Below are 12,392 nucleotides of genomic sequence, written 5' to 3' on the forward strand. Positions count from 1 at the left end.
CAAGATCTGGCGGACATGGATCATGAACCACGATGCATATACTCTAAAACAAAACTTCATGAGGAGAGAGACCTTTTTGGATATCCAATTATCATGTCACTTTGTGGTTCTCTTGGTTAAAGTATTCAGAGAGAAGCATCCTAAGCTAAAAGTTCCATTCTCTTCAACTGGTTCTGATGCTTGCGAGAATTTCTTTAGCAAAGTTGGTGGCATGGTCAGGAATGAAAGATGTTATGATGGATATGACTTATTAAGTAGTGCAGGAGCACTCAATAGAATTTCCGAGATCAAATCCAGAGAGACACTTGTTTTTCCAGCTGCCCACTCCAAACAAGAAAGCATATGGTCTAGTATGAACCATGCACATGGTATTGCCATGGTTGATCTTGGAGATTTTACCTCTGTGGCTACGGATGAGCATATAGTGCATGCTTTAAAAGAGGGTTTACAAGAATCGAAGGTTAATTGTGTCTTGTTAGGTATGCAAGATGAATCTTGGTTGCATGAAGGGTGGGAAGAAAGAGATCTTTCATATCTATTCGATACAGGTGTCCTACTTGAACTCTTAGAAGCAGATAACGTAGATGATATTTCTCTCGAGGTCACCGAGGAAAAATTTGAAATGAGTGTATGTGTCGAAGATGAAGTTCGTGTGGCTGAGTTTGAATTGCGTCATGTTATGGACTCTACAATCAATGAAGAGGAAAACATTGCAAGTGATATATCCCCTTTTGTGGAAATTGATGGAAAGAAAATCTGCAAGAGTACTCTTGTCAGTCAGTTGAATGGAAACCCTACATTGTCCAAGGATAGAGTTATCAGGGTGAAAAGTGGGATTTGCTTCTCAATTGATATGAAACAAAAGTTTCAGACAGGCAGATGACTTGTAGTAGGATCAGACTGTGCTGTTTTGTTTGAAAGCACCTCTTCAAAGGAGAATTCTAAGTGTCGAAGGAAAGGAAAACTTGCGAGTACGAGTCATGGTGTGACAAAAGGTCTTGGTACTTGGGCAGGATTATGGCAATGAGAAGAAAGATGGGCTATGCTATGAAAGAGGTAAGAGGTCCAATTGATCTTCTTGATCGTTCTCTCAATGTGGAGATACATTTAGCATGGTATCAAAAGGAAAATGGAACAAGGAGCTACACTTATGATCTTATCGACAATCAATGTGTCCCCTTGGAATCCAATGATTTCCATTGCTAATTTATCATATGATTTGGAGACAAGGAAATATCAACTTGATGCTGATGATTGTAAGATCTTCAATGACTACGTGAAAGGTATCATGTTCTACATCAGTAATTTAGTCTAACATGTATTTAAATGTATACTGATAAACATAAAAGAAACCAATGATCTAAAAGACTTTTACTTCAACTTTTCAGAAAAAAATACTAGAAAGAAGCTTAGTTTGAATCGATGCTTTCTTGCAGGTTAAAACAAGCTTTAGAGGGCTTTGAAGATCTACGACACTTTTCTCAAGATTTGGTGATGCTTTTATTGGAGACCATGCCATTATTGTAATCGATATCTAGAGAATTTATCCATATGGAGGTTTTAGCTTTATTTCCATTTTTGAAGCCTTACAACCCTTGTAGAAATCCTCCTCAATAGAAGACATACTTATGATGAGATTTTGAAACTAGTGGCAATGTACAAATGAAACTCTAGAATTTTTTTAACAGATGACAATATCTACAATCCGTATATATATTATAGAGGGGGTTAAGTTGAATATACAAACAGCGTAGAAAGGGGGGTATATAACCACTTTAGCATTTATAGATAGGGGTTGGGACTATTGTTATAGGGTCCGTAGATAGGGGGTTTTTCCTATATGGTTGCACGCAGGTGACGTCCCCCCATAACTGTAAGTGAATCCCCCAGGATCTACGCACTTTGCATATCCTTTATCCCAAGATTACACTTTGTAATCTGTCGGGTACTACCATTTAACGATCCTTGAAAAGCGAGCGAGGGATACAAAGCGAGCGAGACAAATGAGTTGGAGATATCTTGTAGTTGAAATCCTAGTAATACTCGACTGCGCTTAACTTTATTTTTATTCCATGTTTGTATACAAACTGTGTACGCTCCATTTCCTTTTTTTGCTTATTCCTCAACACCACGCAGGAATTTTATTGAGCATTTTCAGTTCTAGGTTATATTTATCCCCACTCTCTCCTTAAGTTAGTACTTACCACACACTTTTTGAAGAATTGATTAGCTCCAAGAGCGTGTTACTAAAGTGAGAAGAGACTAAATAGTCCCATAAAATTTATCATTAGTAAAATGGCCATAGTCATCCGAAGGCCAACCCATAAACTACCTATATACCTGCACAACAATCGTGACATGCTTGCCATATGTTTAAGGCATAAACATCCATTACTTATTTGTCATTAAAACCATAAACATAAATACTTTCAACATAAGAAATATTATAATTAAAATCTTCTACAGAGACACACATATAATCCACTCACACTTCTCATACATAGATCATGACTAGAGAGAGAGAGTGTGTTCAAACATGAAAAATGGCACTCTAAAATAACTAATGCACAAAAGAAAACTTTTCCAGTTCTCATTAAGGAAACAACCAAAAAGAATACTCTTCAAATTTCTTAGAGAATGCGGTTTGATTTGACTCATTGCAAAGAGCTTTTGGGTGCAAAAAGTACACATAAATAGAGAAAGAGGGAATAGAGGAAAGGGAGGGGGGAGAGTAGGTTGTTGCGGATAGCTAGTACAACAAAAGTAATTTGCCAAAATAGGATATAGATGATAGGTAAAAAGAAAAACATGCTTAAATCGCTAGCATATGTTTTCCATACAAGGCCTAAAACATCTAGTTCTATATAGGATGAAGTTGATAGCTAAAATGTGAAACTAGCTTAAGCAGCCACTAGCGCACGTCTTCCATGCAAGGCTTGGAATGACTCTATATTTGAGAGAGCAGCTTGATGCATAAATGCATGAACATTTGTATCCAATCCAAGAGTCCTTAAAAATACAAAGTATATATCCTTGCATGGAATATAAGTACTTGCCTTTGCATCTCATCTCACAAAGTCCTCACATGTACACCATGGAAAATGACTTATTGTGATGGAATATGAAATCCCACGTGCTTTTGATCCCTCTGACACCAAGAAGAAAATGTGCACTTTTTTTGGGACTATTATACTCTCTCTAAGAACAATTGCATGCATTTTAGTTGCCAAGCCAATCTTATCCTTGAAATCTTTGGTGAGTTTGCTTCTCCACTTGACCATTCTACCATCCCTCTTTTGTGGCCGTGCTGCACTTGCAGGAGGTTGAGATCAAAAGATTTCTACAACTGCACCTTCTTGAGAGCCATCATCCAAAACAAAGCCTGACTTTCGCAATAAACTTGTCTCTTCTAAAGATAGAAACGTTCCCTTTGAGATGGGCCACACCCCAGGTGCAGGAACTGGTGGAAAAACGACAGATCCATGCACATTCCAAGCATGTTTCACATTGCTATTGCAAAACCAAATGACCTGCTCTTGTGTGCCACCTGGGTATTTTCTTCTTCCCTTGAAGCAAGGGGCAGGAACACCATGCAATATTGTTCCCCCATTTATGTTGATCTCAACCCCACACCTCTCACCTACATCAAGAAGAAAAATTTTAAGACCATAGAGAAAAGGTTAGCAACCAAAAATGATAGATTCAATGTTGTACTTCTAACCTGTCTCCTTGATTAACCCAAAACAACTCACTTTAGCCTTAGGAGGTGCTCTCCTAATGGCCCAAGTGGACTCTGCAACTTCAGACTCCTTTACTTGCTGTACTTTGAAGCTTGGACATTGTGGAATAGCTCTAGAGGTAGTGATGGTATTATATTCAGGTCTATGACTGTCAGTCTCATGAATCGGAATTGAGTGATCCAACTTTCTTTTTCGATGCAAACCTACTTGCTCCATGGGCTATCTCATATACTCCGAAGAGGCAAGACCTACTGCATCCATTGTAGAAGCAGTCAAATCAATAACCTTCTTCTCAATAGCTCGAGTTGTGTGTCCTTCTATTAGCCTTTCAGCTAGTTGTTTCAAGTCCGGACCAGTACCATGATATTTTCCATCCATAAAAGACTTATATTTTGCACTTTGTTGCACTCCTAAGCATAAGTCAACAACGGTAGCCTCATACAATGAGACATACTTTGTTGCTCCATGTGCAGCACGAATACTTGCATGTTTAGATTCAAATAGGTTAGTTGATGGTACAAATCCCAAATCCTTGTGTTGTGTAAGAAACTAATCAATCCAATGTGATGCTCATGCATCCCACCATGCAAGCCATAGCTGTAAGCTTTGTAGTTGTCCCTCAATAATGCGGTTGTCAGTCCAATAGTTTTGTATAGCTTTCTTACATCGTTCCTTATCCATCTCAGTAGGTGCACTTCTCCACTACCTGCACATATACTTGTGCTCTTCTTGAAAGGCTGGCTTAATGCACTTCTTAGTGTGATCCACCATATTTGTCTCCTAGTGAAACTTGCAAGACCTCTCTTTCTCCTCCACCTTATTATTTGGACCACCAAAGTAGATTGTGCGCACTGAAATCCAATTTTTTCTGAGCCTCATCTGACATGAAACCTCTAAATTGAGGAAGTGGAAAACCATTTTGCACCATTTGGTTGTTTAATATTTTCCAAAATTGAACCTGAGCATGGTGATCTTGCAACTTAAACTCACATGTTGCGATTGTGAGCAACTCACGTACATGTGGATTAGATACATGGGCTCCCATTGTGCACCACCCCTTCACCCGATGCACATGATGAAAATGCACCCATTGGCCCTCCAATGAGCCACCTGGTTGCATTCGATTAACAAGATCCACTCCTAAACCTGGACACTTAGATGACATCTTAAACACGTGGCTAGCTATCATCACCAAGTTGATCAGGAAAAAGAACACTTTGGATAAATGGATATATGCATCTTTGTTTCAGTCTCAAAATAGCATCCAACCCACTGTCCCCTTGAAGAAAATCTTTTCTAGCAGCCTGGATGGACCTTCTGATTCAAGATTTTTGAGAGATAGGAGTAATTTGATCTAGTAATTTGTGCAAGTAACCCTCTGAAGAAGTCTTGTGAGAAGCACCATCCTCATGAATCAACAACTCCATGATCAAGTCCCTTGTGTCTGAGACTTCAATTTGCTTGCATGTGCTAGAAGGATCAATGGTTGCCCGCGTGAACACCTTATTGTGAACAACCTCCTCCACCTTTTTTGATAACCCCTTTACCACTGCATGATTATGAAATCCCATGTGTATGGCACATCTTGTTGTGTCATCTCTATCTCAAGGGATACAGTAGTATATGAATTCTTGACAAATTTTGATACATTCTGGTGATTCACCAGAGTGCTTACAAAGAAGAACTCCATTTTCTTTGTTCAATGGTTCTACAGGTGGTGCAGATTGAAGCTTGACTTTCCAATGAGTCTCATTCACTGCTCCAAACATATCTACACAAGCACAATCATTGTAATAACACCTTAAGTGTCCACAACACCTACTTATTCTCACTATTCCTTTAAACGAATCAACAGAGCTAGTCTTGTATGTTGTCTAAACATGCCCATCAAGCCTTTGCTCCATGCCTTTCATGTTAGAACCATCTTTGCAAGGTGAAAGCTCAAACAAACAGTAGCCATCATATTCAAGTGGAAGCTCATCAAGTTTTTGACTAGCTTGTGCTGAAGAAAGAGAAACATGAAGGGAGCTAAATAGTGGAAGCTTATGAAGACTTGAAAGAATGCTAATCTCTTTTTCTACCAATTTTTGTACTTGTCACTTTTCTAGCTTGTAAACACCTCCATTGTTATCATTAAGCTTATACCCATGACTTCCATCCTCTAGTGAAACTATAGAAAGAGACACAACTACATCATCTATAGAAGTTGCTTCAGATAGAATAATGTCTTGGTCTGCAAGTTGAAAATACTGCTTTAGAGCACTGAGACTAATATCACACAGCTCTGTGTCATATCTAATTGAGAGAACTCTTTCTTCATATGTAATAAGAACTAAGTGAGGCATTGTAAGAGTGAAGCATCCAAAGATAAATGCAGAGCTCTGGACAAGATAGGTTTGCTTTTAATATCCAAAGCTAGATCTATAGTAATCATTTTCTTGAGCCTTGAGAAAATGTCGAGAAAAAGGTTGGCATTAGGAATAAATGGGATGGCATTTAAAAATTTTGTGCAATCATCTGTTTGATAGGGACAGACCAGGATCCATGAGAGATAAAAGAACGCAATTCATGAGGAAAGTAAAAGCTTCTGTCACAATTTAAGAGGAAAGTAGCTTTTGATTTATGTTCACTTAAATTTTAAAACATTTACTTTTGGTCTATGCTCATTAAAGTTTTAAGCATTTTTTGTGAATACCAATTTTAATTTTTAAATAATATTGTGCAGAAGTCACGCTCTTGGTAGGCACCAGGTCTCTGTTTTTGCACTCTCCAAGAACTGCTCATAGGGGTCTGTGTTATTGCATTTGGAAATGCTATTCTAACAAGTCCGATGAGAAGAAATAAATCATTTTGTTTTCATCTGCTCACCAAGGGTTTCATTGTTGTGTTTGGAAAAGCAAATCTCAGAGCGTCGGTGAGAGAGGGGACTTTATTTTGCTCACCAAGGGTTTTGTGCTTGCGTTTGGAAACGCTTTCATGGGAGTGCTGGTGAGACGTGAGTGTGGAGCTAAAGGCTTTGAGGTTTGAGGTTTTGAGTCCTCACCAAGGCTTTGAGGTTTGCGTTTGGAAACGCAACTTGGAGAAGCCAGGTGAGGAGAGAAGCGTTGGCAGATTTTTGCAGTGGAATTTTTTTTGCAGCGGGCAGTTCCAAGCAGTTCACAGATTTTCAGCTTGGGCAGTTCCAAGCAGTGCGCAGATTCAGCCAGTGCACAGATTTCAGTTCCAAGCAGTTCGCAGTTCTGTCAGGCAGTTCAGTTCCCAGCGCAAGTGAGCCATCATAAAATTAGTTTTTCAATTAAAATCTGTTTTTCGCTCAAATGGTTAGGCTAAGCCATCATGTGATCGTCAGAAATGAAATAGGGTGGGAGTGATTGAAATTGGAAGGGCCCTAAAGTAGGGTAGTGTACTCCACATGTGATTCTTCTTCACCATGCCCTTGCAGTTTGCGTTTTCAAACGCTATTCCTCAGGGCTTGGTGAAGACCTACGGAGGGATGGATAGGAGAACATCTTGGTGGACGTAGAAATGCCCCTTTTTTTATCAGGTACTGATTGGTAATGCATTGAATGAAGGTGCCGCCAAAGGTACATCAAAGCTTTTTGCAAAAAAAATGTAATTAAGTAGGGAAAACGAGAAGGTGCTGGGATGATCATCTCTTTTGAGTTGCAAGTGGTAGGAGAAGGTGTCGCTTCTCAAACCATTGATTTATATAGGTCTGGAAGCTAGCACTGACTGCTAGTGTGGCAAACACAACCAACCTACAATTCATGGCCGGCCCAACTATAACAACCACTAAGCTTTCAGAGTGATTGCGAAGGCAAGTACAAAGAGAGAGAGTCACCACCTCTCGACATCTTGCGTTTGGAAACACTCTCCAACAAGGCTTGGTGAAGACCAAATCTTGTCTCATCACCTACTGTAGTTAGCTTGCTACCAAGGTTTTGTGAAGACCCACTTTGTGTTTGAAAATGCTTTCCTCCAAGGCTACAAAACCTTAACGGGAGAAAAGACTCCTTGACACGTTAGTGAAATCGCATTGAGCCACTCCCATTTAAATACCATTTGTAAATGCAAACCAAAAGGACTCAATGAGAGACCATCATGGTCACAACAAATGGACAAGATGGAAGTGTATCTAAGGTTCGAATACCTTGCTTTTGCAAGATTTGCATTACAGTATCTCACAAAAATGAGGCTTTGCTACTCTCAACATATTCTAATAGCAAGGAGAAAAATAAGTAAATACCTTATTTGGACAAGTGACTAATTGCCAATAAGACTCAAATATACTAAGATTGTGAAATGACAAAAGCTAGTAGCCCTAAAATGTAGGTAGCAATAATGTTTGCCTTGGGTTTATTTTTGGTGGACGTAACAACCGATTTTCCTTCCTATATTCTCTTATCTCTCACCATCTCAACATATCATGATTTGGCTTGGAGTTTGCAGATTTCTGTCAGGAAATTCGATTCACAGATTTTCTGTCACGGCAGCCAGTTCACGGTAGTTCACGACAAAGTTCAGTTCAGTTCACGACAGCCAGTTCACAGATTTTCTGTCAAATTCTTGTAGCCAGTTTGCAGATTTAGTCGAGTGCTGTTAGATCAACAGTTGCGAGGTAGGCATGTGAAATGTGATGGTGCAGGCTTTGCTAATGAACCCTTAATTAAAGTGATCATCACTCTTTGTTTAAACCACTCTTCATGCATAGAAAAGCTGTGGTGTCCAAAGTAACCGATGCATGGTAGCCAAAAGTTTCTCGCAACAAATTGTGTGCTCACCATGAGGTTGCATCTTGCGTTTCCAAATGGAAGTTTGAAACCTCTGGTGAAGCAATGAATTCATTTATTTTGCTCAAAAAATGACTTCAATGAGAAAGATTTGAAGCAATGTGGTTTCAACTCGAAGCTTTTGATGGTTTTTCTCTTGTAGGTTTGCAATGGGAAAATATGCAAAGAGGAAGACAACAAAGTTGACACCCGCTAAGTAAAGTCCCAGCAAAATTTCAAAGAAGAAACTGGCTTTTGTATCAGTTGAAGCTGAAGAGATTGATGTTGACACAAACCCTTTACCTCAACCAATAAATGTCGTGCAAGACAATGATGCAAACTCTGAAGTTATAGAGTATGATGATGAAGATGGAAACACTGCTCTTATAGCAAGTAATATCTAGCTGGCTACAGGTGGTGATGTTATTTGTCATTGCAGGGCATTGCCAGCTGATAGGTGTCCTCGCATACCTCTATGCAGGTTACTGCCACATGCCAAAGTAAGAGGTCTCCAAAAATATGTAAGTTCACTTAAAATTGCATTTGCTACAGAGAACTGTATGCCAGAGAAGGGAATGTTTGTTGTCTTCACTTGTCTTTGCAATGGGGAAGAAACCTTGGTAACAAATATCATTAAGGCTTCTTGGGATCCTATGTGGCTGGAAGCAGATATGGAGTTTGAAAAAGAGGTTTCCTTAAAAAGAGAGCTGAAATTTATGTCAAAGAAATTTTTTTTTTGTGTGGGAGGGGAATCATAGGACAAAGGCTTGGATGGAAGTTATAACCGAACTTTTTAGCAAGGATAAATCAAAACACCATTTTAGATAATTTGGGAAAATCCTGTTTTCCAAATTCTAAATGTGTATGCTAGGATTGTGTTATTTAATGATTTCTAAGCTCTAGTTGCCTTTAATTTAGATAAATTATCATGATTGTATGAATCTATTTTAATTTCTCTACTATAAAATTTAAGAATAAACCTCCAATATAGTTTTTGGAAAGAGGATTTGTAGGACATCAGTGCTTTTCAAAATTCAACAAATGCTTCTAGAAGTAGCTTCTAAAAAATGAGGTGTCAAAAAAACCAATTGATATGATTTTAAAGCAGTATATAGATTGATTACAGCAATTAAAAAAGATAATATGTAAAGGCAAATACTACCAAACACTCTTGTCATAATTTGGTGACCTTAATCCATGTATAACAAAATACTTGGTCATAGTTTTGTAGCATGCTATCAAGTTTTAAATACACGATACATTAAACAACATTCAAACTAATATTTCACACTTAAAAAGTCAAAACAATACTATATAGTATTCTATGGCTATAAGACCATGAGATGCCATCTATTGCACCTATGGCCTTAAGGCCATATAGTGCTCTTTGTAGACATGTCTATGACTTTAATATGTCTCTTTATGACCTCAAGGCCATAGGGTTAGGATTGTTAGCTTGTCCCAACGTATAAAGAGATCCAGTCCTTCAAAGCCATATGGGACTTTATGTATGTTCCACCTTATGTCCCTAAGGTTGTAGGTTGTCTTATGTCCACAAGATGTTGTTTATGCCAATAAGAAACCCTTCTATGCTCTATGTTGGCACTCTAGCTCCCCAGGCGCACAAGGTGTGCCTCGTATGCTAGTTAGAAACCCTTTATTCTATATGTTGTCACCATATGGCTTTAGACCATAGGGTGCCCTCTGTGCTAGTAAGAAATCCTCTATACTCTATGTTTGCACCCTATGGACCTAGGGCCACAAGGTACCCTCTATGCTAGTAAGAAATCCTCTACGCTCAATATTGAGACCATGTGGCCCCAAAGCCATAGGATATCCTCTATGGTAGTGAGAAAAACCCTCTATGATCTATGTTCACAAACAATTAAAAAATCTGAACAATACTATAGAGTATCATATGGCCCTAAGACCATAAGATGACATCTATTGCACCTATAATTCCATTTTATTTAACTATTCAAAGGTAGATGAGGCATTTACTTAGATAAACTATCATAATTCTAACTTTGAAATTATTTCTTAACATAAAACTACAATATAAAAACTCCTAATATAAGTTTTCAATGTTAAGATGAAGATTTTTTACATCAAGTACATGCTTTAAAAATTCACTCAAAGGTTTTAGAGATGGTGTCTCAAAAAAAGGAGGTGTTTCAAAACACCATTTGATGTGAATAATACGAATTGTATACATTGATTATGTCAAAATAGTATAAAGTATAAACATAAAGATTACCACCAACTTGACACTTTCATAAAAATGATGGTCTTCATCGCATGTACAATAAAGTACTAACTAGAAAGAGTATGATATCTCCAAGATTGAGGATGTTCAAAAAACACAATTTTGTAACACTACCAAATGTCAAGAACATTCTGATTGTTTGGATCACTTAATAAAGACAATTAATAAGAAGAAAAAGTTTACAATACCATAGAAGCATCAAACAATGAAACCAAAGAACTTGAATGAGAGAAGTCTCCTGACAATAGGATGCACTTCATTAAAAAACAGTTTAAAGATGTTTCAAGATATCCCACAACATTCCATCAAGTTTAAATTTTGAAAAGTACACATTGCCAAATACTTGGTAGATGCTATTTAGAATACTTAACTAGTACACTTAAAATGGTCTCCTTCTCTTGAGATTTTGAGTCCTTTGAGACATATAACATTGCATTACATAGTGAGTCTCAGGATCAGGATGGAACATTACAAAATTTCTTATGGTATAGTCTCTCTTGTCTTTAGCATACAACCATCCACATAACCATGGAACAATTTCATCTTTTGAAAAACTTTGAAGCAATTGAGTAGGTTGGTTCCAAAACTTTGGAAAAATCATATAAGTTCCTTGCATATTCCACATCACTCGATATGGACTATCATCAAATATTATAGTGTTGCCCCCATCTAAATAATCAAATAGCTTCCATATGGTCGGAAGATTTTTGTGATAGGCTCTTTTGTAACCGATCATGAAATTTGAATTTTGGCAGCACCGGTTATCCATAATCATCTTGAATTTGTGACTTTGTGTAGGAAAACAGGTCTTGATTATGTGTTGAGCTTTTTGTAAACGATGGCAGCTCCTGATCCAAACCTCAAAGAACTCAAATCAAAATCTTAAGAAATACTCTACATTTGGACGCACCGCATACACCTCATTGTTATCTTCTACAATGCACATGTACTTGGTCCAAGTTGGCCTTGATTGAAGCTCAAATGTTGCAAGAAGCACATCCTCTAAATCCAAGATAAGCGTTCTTTTGTCCTGTTTGAAAGATGTTGGTAGATAATGAAACCATTGCTCTTGGTTTGAATGTGATATTTGATGTAATATGAAAGGGAGATCCTCTATTTTGTGATAATCTAAAAGCAAAACATTTTTTCTTAGAAGCCTTGAAATGATTTTTAAAAAAAGTTAATATAGAGATCTTAAGTGTGTTGAAGACCTTAGGGACATAAGGTGCTAATTTGTGGTTACACTTAGTAAGTCCTATGCAAGAACACATGCCAAACTATGACCCTATGGCCTTAGATTCATAGGGTGTTGAGACCATAAAGTGAAATTCCCCCAAGGTTATAGAGCAAGATTTGACCTTATGAGCATGTAGATTGTCCTTGATGGCACAGTGAACTCAAATTTCAAAGCAAAAAACTATAAAAGCTTTAAAAAAAAAGAGCATTTGGTACATGAAACTCAGAAGTTACTTATAGTATTGAAAGACAATTTAAAAAACTATTAATCATTTACATCTTCATATATCTTGAAACCCTAAGCACTCTAACAAAGTCTTTGAGTACATAAAGATCTTTGTAAATGACAAAAGGTTACAAAACATTGCTCCATCATTTCTT

General features: G+C 37.7%; 3 pseudogenes; 1 reads left to right on the forward strand and 2 right to left on the reverse strand.

Moving 5' to 3' along the window:
• Positions 1–3,366: 3,366 nt before the first annotated feature.
• Positions 3,367–4,421, reverse strand: LOC147437489 (uncharacterized; annotated as a pseudogene).
• Positions 4,422–5,062: 641 nt separating this feature from the next.
• On the reverse strand, positions 5,063–6,085 carry LOC147437490 (uncharacterized; annotated as a pseudogene).
• Positions 6,086–6,716: 631 nt separating this feature from the next.
• Positions 6,717–12,392, forward strand: part of LOC147437491 (uncharacterized) — a 44,476-nt pseudogene continuing 38,800 nt past the window's right edge.

This window comes from Adiantum capillus-veneris, chromosome 17, assembly GCF_014529385.1.
Source record: "Adiantum capillus-veneris isolate H3 chromosome 17, ASM1452938v2, whole genome shotgun sequence".
Classification (NCBI taxonomy): Eukaryota; Viridiplantae; Streptophyta; class Polypodiopsida; order Polypodiales; family Pteridaceae; genus Adiantum; species Adiantum capillus-veneris.